Source organism: Mus musculus, chromosome 17 (assembly GCF_000001635.26).
Source record: "Mus musculus strain C57BL/6J chromosome 17, GRCm38.p6 C57BL/6J".
Classification (NCBI taxonomy): domain Eukaryota; kingdom Metazoa; phylum Chordata; class Mammalia; order Rodentia; family Muridae; genus Mus; species Mus musculus.
The window spans coordinates 74,325,363-74,337,593 of record NC_000083.6 but is presented as its reverse complement, the minus strand read 5'-3'; the positions used below and the strand labels follow the sequence as shown (position 1 = coordinate 74,337,593).

At 41.8% G+C, this 12,231-nt stretch overlaps 3 pseudogenes; all 3 read left to right on the top strand.

Annotated features, from left to right (window-relative positions):
- Gm9351 (predicted gene 9351) lies at positions 5,045–5,631 on the top strand (annotated as a pseudogene).
- On the top strand, positions 7,688–8,071 carry Gm9349 (annotated as a pseudogene).
- A 1,778-nt stretch (positions 8,072–9,849) lies between these two features.
- Gm31328 lies at positions 9,850–10,059 on the top strand (annotated as a pseudogene).
- The last annotated feature ends 2,172 nt before the right edge of the window (positions 10,060–12,231 follow it).

The window sequence follows — 12,231 nt, the reverse complement described above, 5'->3', positions numbered from 1 at the left end:
GACTACTAACACAAAGTCTCTATTGTTTCCAGTGTGAGGCATACAGATCCCCTGTGAGCGCATAGGAGAATCCCTGCATTCTGCTGAAACTATATTCCCTACCAATATAAATATCATAGATTGCTGCAAAATTTACGTCCATTGTTTCCCACTGCTGCCTGCCTTCTTTTCTGCTTCGATCCTGATTATATTTTTCACATTCTGAAATGTTTTCTGTCTTTCAAATTTGTATTCCTTTCAATTCCTTTTATCCAGTAAGCTCTGATTCTCTTTTGAACCATATAGTAGTGGTTGTGTGAAATCAATCATGTCGTGTGTGTGTGTGTGTGTGTGTGTGTGTGTGTGTGTGAAATAAAAAGGATGTACATAAATATATATGAATACATAGGTAAATAAAATAAAGTATAAGAAATATGTTTTATACATATGTCAACTAAATAAAAATGAGATGTACAGGGGGCTGGTGAGATGGCTCAGCGGGTAAGAGCACTGAGTGCTCTTCCAAAGGTCCTGAGTTCAAATCCCAGCAACCACATGGTGGTTCACAACCAACCGTAATGGGACCTGATGCCCTCTTCTGGTGTGTCTGAAGTCAGCTACAGTGTACTTACATACAAATAATAATAAAGAAATCTTTAAAAAAGATGTACAAACCTATTGAACAATTTGAGGAGACAGCAAATTGCCTTTTACTGTCGAGTCAGGTACTATCCTGAACGCTGTGTTAACCCTTCTTATGTGTGTGTCCTATAAGTCTTTTAATAAAACATTCTTTGCTTTGCTTTATTTATTTATTTATTTTTAATTTATTGTGGCAGAGTCTATGCAGCTCTGGCTGGCCTTCAGCTCCGAGATCCTCCTGCCTCTGCCTCTGCCTCTCAAGTGCTTGGATTGAAAGCATGCACCACCATTCCTGCCAAACATAAGCATTTCTAAGCAATCTATTCTGTAGTTTCACCTGGTCTATTTTGACTTTATACAATGTTATTATATTCTTACTTTGTGTTCTCTCCTCATTCTTTAAGTGGCTAACTTTCCTCATATTGGCTCCTAGAGCTACTTCTGGTGGTACAGTTGCAGTATATTTATTTTCTTTCATTGCCGTGTGGTATTGCATTATACTAATTTACCAAAGTTTATTTTGCCATGCAATTGATAATTGGTATCTAGTTTAGTACAAGATTTTTGTCCCTAAGTAGCTTATTTTCCTTTGGTGTGGGAGAGCTAACCCAGGACCTCCCAATACTAAGAAAGTATTCTACCACTGAGCTACATCCCCAACCCCAATGTGGCTCAATAGTAGCTCAAAGCCATCTTTGTTTGCATGGTAAATTCCATGCCACATTGAACTACAGGAGACACTGCCTCTAAAAGATTTAAAAAAAAAGGTGGTGGGGAGCGGGGGGGGGGGGGGGGCGGGGGGAGACGGACATGGGCTGGGCAGTGGTGGCGCAGGCCTTTAATCCCAGCACTTGGGAGGCAGAGGCAGGTGGATTTCTGAGTTCGAGGCCAGCCTGGTCTACAAAGTGAGTTCCATTCCAGGATAGCCAGGGCTATACAGAGAAACCCTGTCTCAAAAACCCAAAAAAAAAAAAAAAAAAAGGGAGGGGGGGACATGGCATGGCACATGGAGTAAAAATGTTTGCCCCACACAATGATGACCTGAGTTTGATCCCCAAAAGTTGACCTTTGACCTCCACATGCACTCCCCAGCTCCCATTATACAAATGTGCACACAAATCTAAGCAAAAACAAAACAGGCATCCTCCATCACTTTCAGGGATCTTGACATAATAGCCAGCTTCCAGGGCTGTTATGTAAGAATTAGTGCGGGAGATGGTAGCTGACATCAAACTGATGCTTGTTGAATGGAGAATGACCCTCCCACTTTCCTGTATGCTTAGACAGTAGCCTAACTAAATGGAGTATTCTAAGGTGTCTCGGGTTCTTTTTCTTTCGTAGACCACAGCTGACCTAGGTCAGTTTCTTTTACTTGGAAAGCCTTCTTCCGCTTACTACCGAAGTCTAAGGTTTTTCTGACATTACCTTCTTGATAAGACTCTGCCTTAGCTCCTCAAGCAAAAATGTTTCTATGTTTAAATTCTTAGACAATGTAGGAGTTATATACTATGGCTCTTTTTTTTTTTTTTTTTTTTTTTTTTTTTGGTTGGTTGGTTGGTTGTTTTTTGGTTTTGGTGGTTTTTCTGTTTGTTTTTTGTTTTTTGTTTTTTTGAGACAGGGTTTCTCTGTGTAGCCCTGGCTGTCCTGGAACTCACTCTGTAGACCAGGCTGGCCTCGAACTCAGAAATCCTCCTGCCTCTACCTCCCCAGTCCTGGGATTAAAGGCGCACGTGCGCCACCACCGCCCGCCAGTCTGGCTCTCTATGTTCTGTTGTCCTGTGTGACAGTTATTTGAACACTTGTTCACCTCCGGGTATGCATTGTTTACTTACTGAAGTCTGGTCATACTTCATCTATTGTATCTCACTTATATTGTATTTAATCTGATGGCTTACATATCTAACTTACTTAACTGGAAAAACAATCCATTCATGATGACTATATTAAGTTGTTTTGTTTTGGTTTTGTTTTCTTTTTGTTTTTGAGGGAGGGGGAGAATATACCATTCCAAAATATCCTGACTTAAAATAGTTATTTTTTTTCCCCCTCACAATTCTGCGAGTCAACAGTTTGGGATTGGTTTAGCTAGGTGGTTCTTCTAATAGTCTTACTTTGGGTAAATTATGTACATACAGGTCCAGTTTGACTGAATGGTTTGGATATCCTAGACAACCTCAGTCAACTGTCCAGAGGTTGGCTGTAACTACTGAATGAGACATGCTTCTAGCAAGATAATTTAGACTATGGGCCAGCAAAATGGCTCAGGGAGTATGGATGCTTGCCACAATGCCTGATGGCCTGAGTTTGATCCTAGGAACCATATGGTAGAAGGAGAGGACCAACCAACTCCTGCAAGTTGTCCTCTGACCTCCATAAGAACGTGGAGCACATATGCCTACACACATAGACAGCACACACAAACAAATAAATGGAGAGAAACATTTAAAATACCTTTCTATGATATATGGCTTCCAAGAGTGTATAGATAATAAACTGCAAATTTACACATTGTTATTTCTGCTCCATTTTATTGTCAAAACAAGTTGAAGGCAAAATCGAAAGGAAAGCACATAGGGAGGGATTACTGTGCCCATTTTTGGTTCTCTGTAGAATTTCCTTTCAACTTTGATTCACATAGGAACTCAAAAGGATTTTGTTATCAAAGAAACCACTTCCCAGGTGATAGGTTATTTCTTTACAGGTGAAATGAGCCGGTTCAAACCAGATTAGATTAAAGGCGGGTTTATTGGGAAGCTGCTCTTGGTGAGCTCACAGGCCCCAAGGATTGAGACAAGGGAAGTTGCCAAGGGAAAGGAAAGGCAGGGGGTACCTCATGGGCCCATGCCGAGGCATCCCTTCTTCCTGAGAGTATAGTATAGAACAGAGTTTATTCAGGGCATGGGGAGGGGAGTTAAGAGAGTAGTAGAGACAGAGAAAGGCAGAGAGAAGGAGAGAGTAGAGATGTAGAGGCCAGCTATGACCACATGGAGAAAGGGGGGAAGGGAATGGAGAGAGGGGGAACAAGGGGCCAAGAGAGAGAAGCAGGAGTAAGAGAGAGAGGGAGGAGGGGGCAAGCAGCCCCTTTCATACGGCGAGGCCTACCTGGCCATTGCCAGGTAACTGTAGGGAGGAGCATACCTGGCTATTGCCAGGTATCTGTGGGGGTGGACTCCAGGCAATACCAATAGCTACTTGCTCAATATCACATATTAATTCAATATCACATAGTAATAATACATCTGTTCTAGTGATTTTTGTAAAAATCTCAGTTCCTGACTGGAGAGATGGCTGAGTATTTAAAAGTACTGACTGCTGGGCTAGAGGGATGGCTCAGCAGTTAAGAGCACTGACTGCTCTTCCAAAGGTCCTGAGTTCAAATCCCAGCAACCACATGGTGGCTCACAACCATCCATAATAAGCTGTGACGCCCTCTTCTGGTGCATCTGCACTTAGATATAATAATAAATCTTAAAAAAAAAGAAAGAAAGAAAGAAAGAAAGAAAGAAAGAAAGAAAAAAGCACTGACTGTTATCTCAAAGGACCTGGGTTCAGTTCCCAGCACCCATATGGTAGTTCACAACCAGTTGAAGAGTCTGACCCCACCTTCATAGGAACCAGACACACATGTGATACACAAACATACATTCAGGCAAATAATAAGCAGAAAAACAAAATATCTAAAAATATCTAAAAAAAATCACAGTTCCTATAATAACATTTTTCTTCAATCCACTTTTTTACAGCATATGTATGTATATGTATGTATGTATATGTATGATTAGCCCTGCAGCAGGAATGAGCCTCCTTTTTTGGTTGTTTTGTTGCGATTCTGGCACTCACTATGTAGAACCAGGCTGCCCTTGAATTCACAGAGCTCCACCTGTCTCTGTGTACTGGGATTTGCCCAGTGTGAGCTTTCACTTTTGGCTGGTTTGCCAAGTCTCTGCTACTCTTTTTGTTATGTGGCATGCATGTAGGTCTGTATACCATGTGTGTGAAAGGCTGTCAAAGGCCAGAAGAGAATATCAGATCCCCTGGAACTGGACTTACAGCCTGGTGCGAGCTGCTTGTATGTGCTAGGAACTGAAAACACCGATCCACTGCAAGAGCAGCCAATGCTCTTATCCACTGAGCCATCTCTCCAGCCCCCATATTTAGTTGTTTGTTTGTTTGTTTGTTTGTTTGTTTGTTTTTTGGAGGGTAGTATTTGTTGTCTTAGCAAGGCCTCATCCTAACCTCTAACTCTTGCCAATCCTCCTGCCTCACCCTTCTCAGTGATGAGATTACAGGTGTAAGCCACTATTCCTCATTCACTTTGTCTGCATTTACATGACAGAATACAATTTTGGAGACTGGACATGCTGCACATGACATTCATGGAACCCTGCTAACAGCCCTGAGCATTATATAAAACAGGTATGGGGCCATCTGTTTTGCGGCATCATGGCTGCCCTCCAGCCTCTGGTGAAGCCCAAGATCATCAAAAAGAGGACCAAGAAGTTCATCAGACACCAGTCAGACCGAAACATGAAAATTAAGCGAGACTGGCGGGAACCCAGAGGCACCAACAACAGGGTGCAGAAAGGTTCAAGGGCCAGATCCTGCTGCCCAACATCGGTTACGGGAGCAACAAGAAAACCAAGCACATGCTGCCCCAGCGGCTTCTCCAAGTTCCTGGTCCACAATGCCAAGGAGCTGGAGGTGTTGCTGATGTTCCGAGACAGGATTTCTCTGTGTAGACCAGGCTGGCCTCGAACTCAGAAATACGCCTGCCTTTGCCTCCCGAGTGCTGGGATTAAAGGCGTGTGCCACCACGCCCGGCCAATGTGCAACAAATCTTACTGTGTTGAGATGGCTCACAGAGTTTCCTCTAAGAGCCGAGGAGCCATCTTAGAAAGAGCTGCACAGCTGGCCATCAGAGTCACTAATCCCAACGCTAGGCTACGCAGCGAAGAAAATGAATAGATGGCTTGTGTGCATGTTTTGTGTTTAAATAAAATCACAAAAACTGTCGCCGGGCGTGGTGGCACACTGACTGCCCTAACCTGCTGAGCCATCTCACCATCCCCCATTTATTAGTTTTATGGAATAAGATATGAAGTGAGCTCTTAATCAGCTAAATCCTCTGTAAAATGGGTATAATAATAACTAAATTAAAAAAATTAAAGAATACACTTAAAGCGTCCAGCATACTTTTTGTGATCTAACAAGGCTAAATGCATTTTCCTTTATCTACAGAGACTATCCAGATTTCTACCTCTGTTGTTATCTTCCTTTTTAATAATCCTTATTCACAGCTTGGCACTATACTCACCTTGTGAATTAACATATTCCTATTTTTTTCTTGAGAAAAACAGTGCCACAATATCTCCCTAATCGTATTGTCACGACCCTGAACTTTTGAAGTCTGAGCTCATTTCTGGCTATTTGGACTGCTTTTTGGAGTTTGGGGAATTTCCAACTGAAGCGTTCTTTGGACTTAACATTTACAATGTGCCTGGACTTGTAGGTCTAAAACCTTCTTAGCCAGTGCGACAGTCTCCCAGTTCTTAGGTTAGAAGAACTTTCCAGACACTTAATCTCAAACGGAATCTGGAACAGTTTTCCCAGGACAAAAAAAGGAGAGTCTGAGCAAAGGCAGGTAACCAAGCCCGGGGACCCAGTCACCTTGTCCCTTAACCCATTGCTCTGTTACAGTGCCTGCCAGCAGGCGGTTTGTGTTTGTGTATTGGGTAAGGTTATTGTTTGTTCCCCCCCACCCCACCCCAGCTCTATGTACCTACTAAGGAAGTCCTCCAACCCTTAACTTTAGAGCATTTGACGGAGAGACTGATGGTGCTGTTAAGGATCTTTTTTTTTTTTTCTACTAAAATAGAAGTAAAATAAAGTGGTTTACTTAGAGCCACAGCGGGAGAAAAGGCTGGTTTCTGAAAGAAGATGCGGTTGGTGAGATGGTTCTGTGGTTAAGAGCACTGGAGGCTCTTGCAGAGGACCTGGGTTCAATTCCTACCACCCCTATGGTGGCTGACATCTCTGTCTATAATTCCAGCTTCAGGGGATTCAATACTTTCTGACCACCACAGGCACAGACATGCACAGAGTCCGCACACATACATACATACATGCAAGCAAACACTCATACAGATAAAATAACAATAAAGGCACTTTAAAAATTGGTTTTTGTTGTTGTTTGCCTGTTTGTTGTTAGATGTAAAAAGGCAGTGAGCATAAACCAGAGAAACCAGGCATGGACACAGATGAGGGAAGATAGGAATGGTGTCCCAGTTGAGAAATTGGCCCTATCATTGTCAATGACAATTGTAAGATTTTACATGGAGCCTATTTCCTGGGAGATAATGGTTCAAAAAATAGAAACTTGCAAATTCTACTAGGTCTTGGAGTACAGGCCTCTAATCCCCTTCTGGGATAGCTGAAACAGGATGGAAGGCCAAGCAAGGCTGCCTGGTTGATGGAGCAAGTTCAAGGTAAACTTGGACAACTGATAGAGAGTCTATATCAAAATAAAAGAGTAAGAAGGGAACTTGGAGCCGGGCGTGGTGCCACACGCCTTTAATCCCAGCACTTGGGAGGCAGAGGCAGGCGGATTTCTAGGTTTGAGGCCAGCCTGGTCTACAGAGTGAGTTCCAGGACAGCCAGGACTATATAGAGAAACCCTGTCTCTGAAAAGTAAAAACAAAAACAAAAACAAAAACAAAAAACAAAAAACTAAGTAAGAAATTAAAAATGTTTAGAATGTATACATGTACACAATATCAGATGGTAGCAAATGTGGTTGCGATAATCCCAGGACTTGGGAGACAGAGGCAGGTAGATGATCTTTGTGAGTTCAAAACTAGCAAGATTTTGCTGAAAGGACCCTGATATAGCTCTCTCTTAAGAGCATGACTTTAAGAGGAAGCAAGATAGAGGGCATGGAAGGGTCTGGAGGGAGGAAAGGAATGCAGAAAAGAAAGTAATTATAATTTAAAAAAGAAAGTAATTATAATTTTAAAAAGAAAGTAATTATAGTCTGCGGGGGCGGGGCATCACAGGTGTTTGGGAAGCGCTCTGCCCTGCGGACAGGATGGCGGGCAAGGGTAAGCTAATCGCGGTGATTGGAGAGGACACGGTGACTGGTTTCCTGTTGGGCGGCATAGGGGAGCTAAACAAGAACGCCACCCTAATTTCCTGGTAGTGGAGAAGGATACCACCATCAATGAGATCGAAGACACTTTCAGGCAGTTTTTAAACAGGGATGACATTGGCATCATTCTCATCAACCAGTACATCGCAGAGATGGTTCGGCACGCCCTGGATGCCCACCAGAGGTCCATTCCAGCTGTCCTGGAGATCCCGTCCAAGGAGCATCCCTACAATGCAGCCAAAGACTCCATCCTGCGCAGGGCCAAGGGCATGTTCACCGCTGAAGACCTGCGCTAGGGCTGCTCAGCCCTCAGCTCTCCTCATCACCAGGCCTCTCCTGGTTTGCCATGCTCTATTTAAGTGTCAAGCCTTGGTTTCCAGCCCCTCCCTTCCTCTTCACTGAGTGGCTCCTAAGCTGTTGGGGTTCGGTTGTTCAGGTCTAGGCTGGATAGAGAAAGAAAGCCCAACCGTTTTTCCACTGCCTCCTCCCTGTGCTGTTAATAGTATCGTTGTTGATATTAAAGGAATTATTTTCTCCAAAAAAAAAAGAAAGTAATTATAATTTTAAAAAGAAAGTAATTATATTTTCATTTAAAAAATAAAAGGTATTGAATAAAAAAAAACAAAACAAACAAACAAACAAAAAACAGTCTCATCTACATAGTTAGTTTCAGACCAGCGGGAGCTTCACTGAGAATCCCTATCTCAAAATAAACATTTATTTATTTATAAGTTAACAAATGCGGAAACAAAACAAAACATATCACATATTACCTTACTACTTTCTATATTGGTGGAAGAAACTTCTTGACAACAGTAACGTAAGGAAGGAAGTCCCAGGGTACATTCTGCTATGATGGGAGAGCCACGGTGGAGAAGCCAGAGATACTTGCTGGTCACACACTGCTGTGCCTGGCTCCCTGGCTCCATTTTATTCAGGGACGGTCTTCTTACCTTAATTAACCTAATCTAGATACTCTCTCATAGACAAACCCAAAGGCTTCTTTATATGTAGACTACAAATACCATCACATTGACAATGGAGATTTAAACATCATAGCATCTATAAATATGTATAATTTTCTGTGCCAATTTAAAACATATCAAATATATATACAAAATCCCTAAGCATAGAACTCAGTATAGTAAAAAAGGTAGAAGACTCTTATAAAAACTATAAAATATAACTGAGAGGAATTAACAAAGTCGAATAATTTAAAGTATTTTCAAAGAAATGTAATAAAATGTATTAGATACGTTATCTAGTCATATGAAAAAGAATTGTCTATACACTGTCAAAATTAATTGCATAATTAAAGGGTAATAGCTACAGCGATGAAAGACTAATAAAGCATTAGTAAAAGTTTTTAAAAATCTTAACTTAAAATTAGGTGATATAATTCAATTTATATTTTACTGCCTGACATGATTTTTTAAAAATTAGTTCCTCAGGCTAGACAGGTCTATAGGCCCAATTCCCAGGGATCTGCTGCCCTCTTATGGCGTTTGAGAGCACTGCACACATGTCATGCCTATACACATAAAAATAACAGCCTATCAAGTGACTTCTTTTCTGATTGGGTTACCTCACTCAGGATGATATCCTCCAGATATAACCATTTGCCTAAGAATTTCATAAATTCATTGTTTTTAATAGCTGAGTAGTACTCCATTGTGTAAATGTACCACATTTTGTGTATCCATTCTTCTGTTGAGTGACATCTGGGCTCTTTCCAGCTTCTGGCTATTATAAATAAGGCTGCTATGAACATAGTGGAGCATGTGTCCTTACTACCAGTTGGAACATCTCCTGGGTATATGCCCAGGAGAGGTATGGCTGGATCTTCTGATAATACTATGTCCAGTTTTCTGAGGAACCGCCAGACAGATTTCCAGAGTGGTTGTACAAGCTTGCAATCCCACCAGCAATGGAGGAGTGTTCCTCTTTCTCCACATCCTCGCCAGCATCTGCTGTCACCTGAATTTTTGATCCTAGCCATTCTGACTGGTGTAAGGTGGAATCTCAGGGTTGTTATCAGTGAGTGCATATCAAGAAGTCACGTGATATAACACCGCCTTGTCTAGATGAACCCGGTGGATGAGATGTTCCCTGAGGGCCGGGGGGATGAGGCTGGAGGTAGCACTGGGCTCTTGATGGACCTGGCAGCCAATGAGAAGGCTGTTCATGCAGACTTTTTAAATGATTTTAAAAGTGTTGATATCGCTAGAAATGAGGACCTAGTCAACCAATAGAGGAACTGTCTGAACCAACTGGGTACTGATGTCTCTGGGAATGCCAACCTGTGTCCTTGTTTAAATTAACAAAGAGCGCTATAACACGCAAAAAAAAAAAAAAAAAAAAAAAAAAAAAAAAAAGAAGAAGAAGAAGAAGAAGAAAAGAAGTCACTTGATATGCACTCACTGATAAGTGGCTGTTAGCCCAGAAACCTAGACTATCCAAGATGCAATTTGCAAAACACAAGAAAATCAAGAAGAAAGCCGGGCGTGGTGGCGCATGACTTTGATCTCAGCACTCGGGAGGCAGAGGCAGGTGGATTTCTGAGTTCAAGGCCAGCCTGGTCTACAAAGTGAGTTCCAGGACAGCCAGGGCTACAAAGAGAAACCCTGTCTCGAAACAAAACAAAACAAAACAAAACAAAACCCCAAAAACAAAAAACAAACAAAAACAAACAAACAAACGAAAGAAAGAAAGAAAGAAAGAAAGAAAGAAAGAAAGAAAGAAAATCAAAAAGAAGGAAGACCAACCCGTGAATACTTCATTCCTCCCTCCCTAGAATAGGGAACAAAATGCCCCTGGAAGGAGTTGCAGATATAAAATTTGGAGCTAAGATGAAAGGACGGACCATCCAGAGACTGCCCCACCTGGGGGTCCATCCAATAATCAGCCACCAAACATAGACACTATTGCATATGCCAGAAAGATTTTGCTGAAAGGACCCTGTTATAGCTGTCTCGTATGAGGCTATGCCAGTGCCTGGCAAATACAGAAGTGGATGCTCACAGTCATCTATTGGATGGAACACAGGGCCCCCAATGGAGGAGCTAGAGAAAGTACCCAAGGAGCTGAAGGGGTCTGCAACCCTATAGGTGGAACAACAATATGAACTAACCAGTACCCCACAGAGCTCATGTCTCTAGCTGCATATGTATCAGAAGATGGCCTAGTCGGCCATCATTGGGAAGAGAGGCCCCTTGGTCTTGCAAACTTTATATGCCCCAGCACAGGGGAACTCCAGGGCCAAGAAGCGGGAGTGGGTGGGTAGGGAAGCAGGGTAGGGGAGGATATAGGGGACTTCCAGGATAGCATTTGAAATGTAAATGAAGAAAATATCTAATAAAAAATTTTAAAATAACAGCCAGGGAGTGGGGGTGCACACCTATAATCTTAGCACTTGAGAGGCAGAGGCAGGTGGATTTCTGAGTTCCAGGCCAGCCTGGTCTACATAGTGTGTTCCAGGACAGCCAAGGCTACACAGAGAAACCCTGACTTGAGAAACAACAACAACAACAATAAAAATAAAATAAAATAAAATAAAATAAAGCCGGGTGTGGTGGCACACGCCTTTAATCCCAGCACTTGAGAGACAGAGGCAGGTGAATTTCTGAGTTCGAGGCCAGCCTGGTCTACAGAGTGAGTTCCAGGACAGCCAGGGCTACAGAGAAACCCTGCCTCGAAAAACCAAAAATAAATAAATAAATAAATAAATAAATAAAATCTTACAAAAAAGAAAAATAGTATATATATATTAGAATAACATGTTTAAATTTTAAGTTTACATGTATTTTTTTATGTGGGGTACATTTGTGAAGATCTGAGAACAACTTGAGGGAGTTGGTCCTCTACGTTCACAGTGTAGATTTTGGAGCTCTAACTCTGGTAGTCAGGCTTGATGCGAGCACCTCCTCCTCAGCCATTTCGCTGGCCTTGACCATCTTAAAATTGAAATTTCAATGTTATTTGTTGGGTCCTTTTAATATCCCATGCCAACTTACAAACATTTGTATTTCAGAAGGAAACCATGGAACATGAAATAAACACATTTAAAATGAAAAATAATTCAGAAATTACTAGGAAAAACTGTAAATATAACTTAGTATGTGAATGGCAGAAACAAATGACAGTTTTTGGATTAGAAGTGATTAAGTTAACTGGGTTGAAGGCTCATGCCTTTGACTATAGCACATGGAAGGCCTCTAGAGCCCGGTGGATCTCTGAGTTTGAGGCCATACTGGTCTATATATTGAGTTCTATTACAGCCAAAGCTACACTGTGAGGCCTTGTCTTTAAAAAAATAGACAAGCAAACAACAAAAAAAAGAAGGGCAGCTTTCATTTACACTGTTCCCATTTACTGAGATAACATCTATATTATAACAACCACAAAGCATCTTGTATTCATACATACACAGACACACACTGCACACACATAAATACATACATGGACAT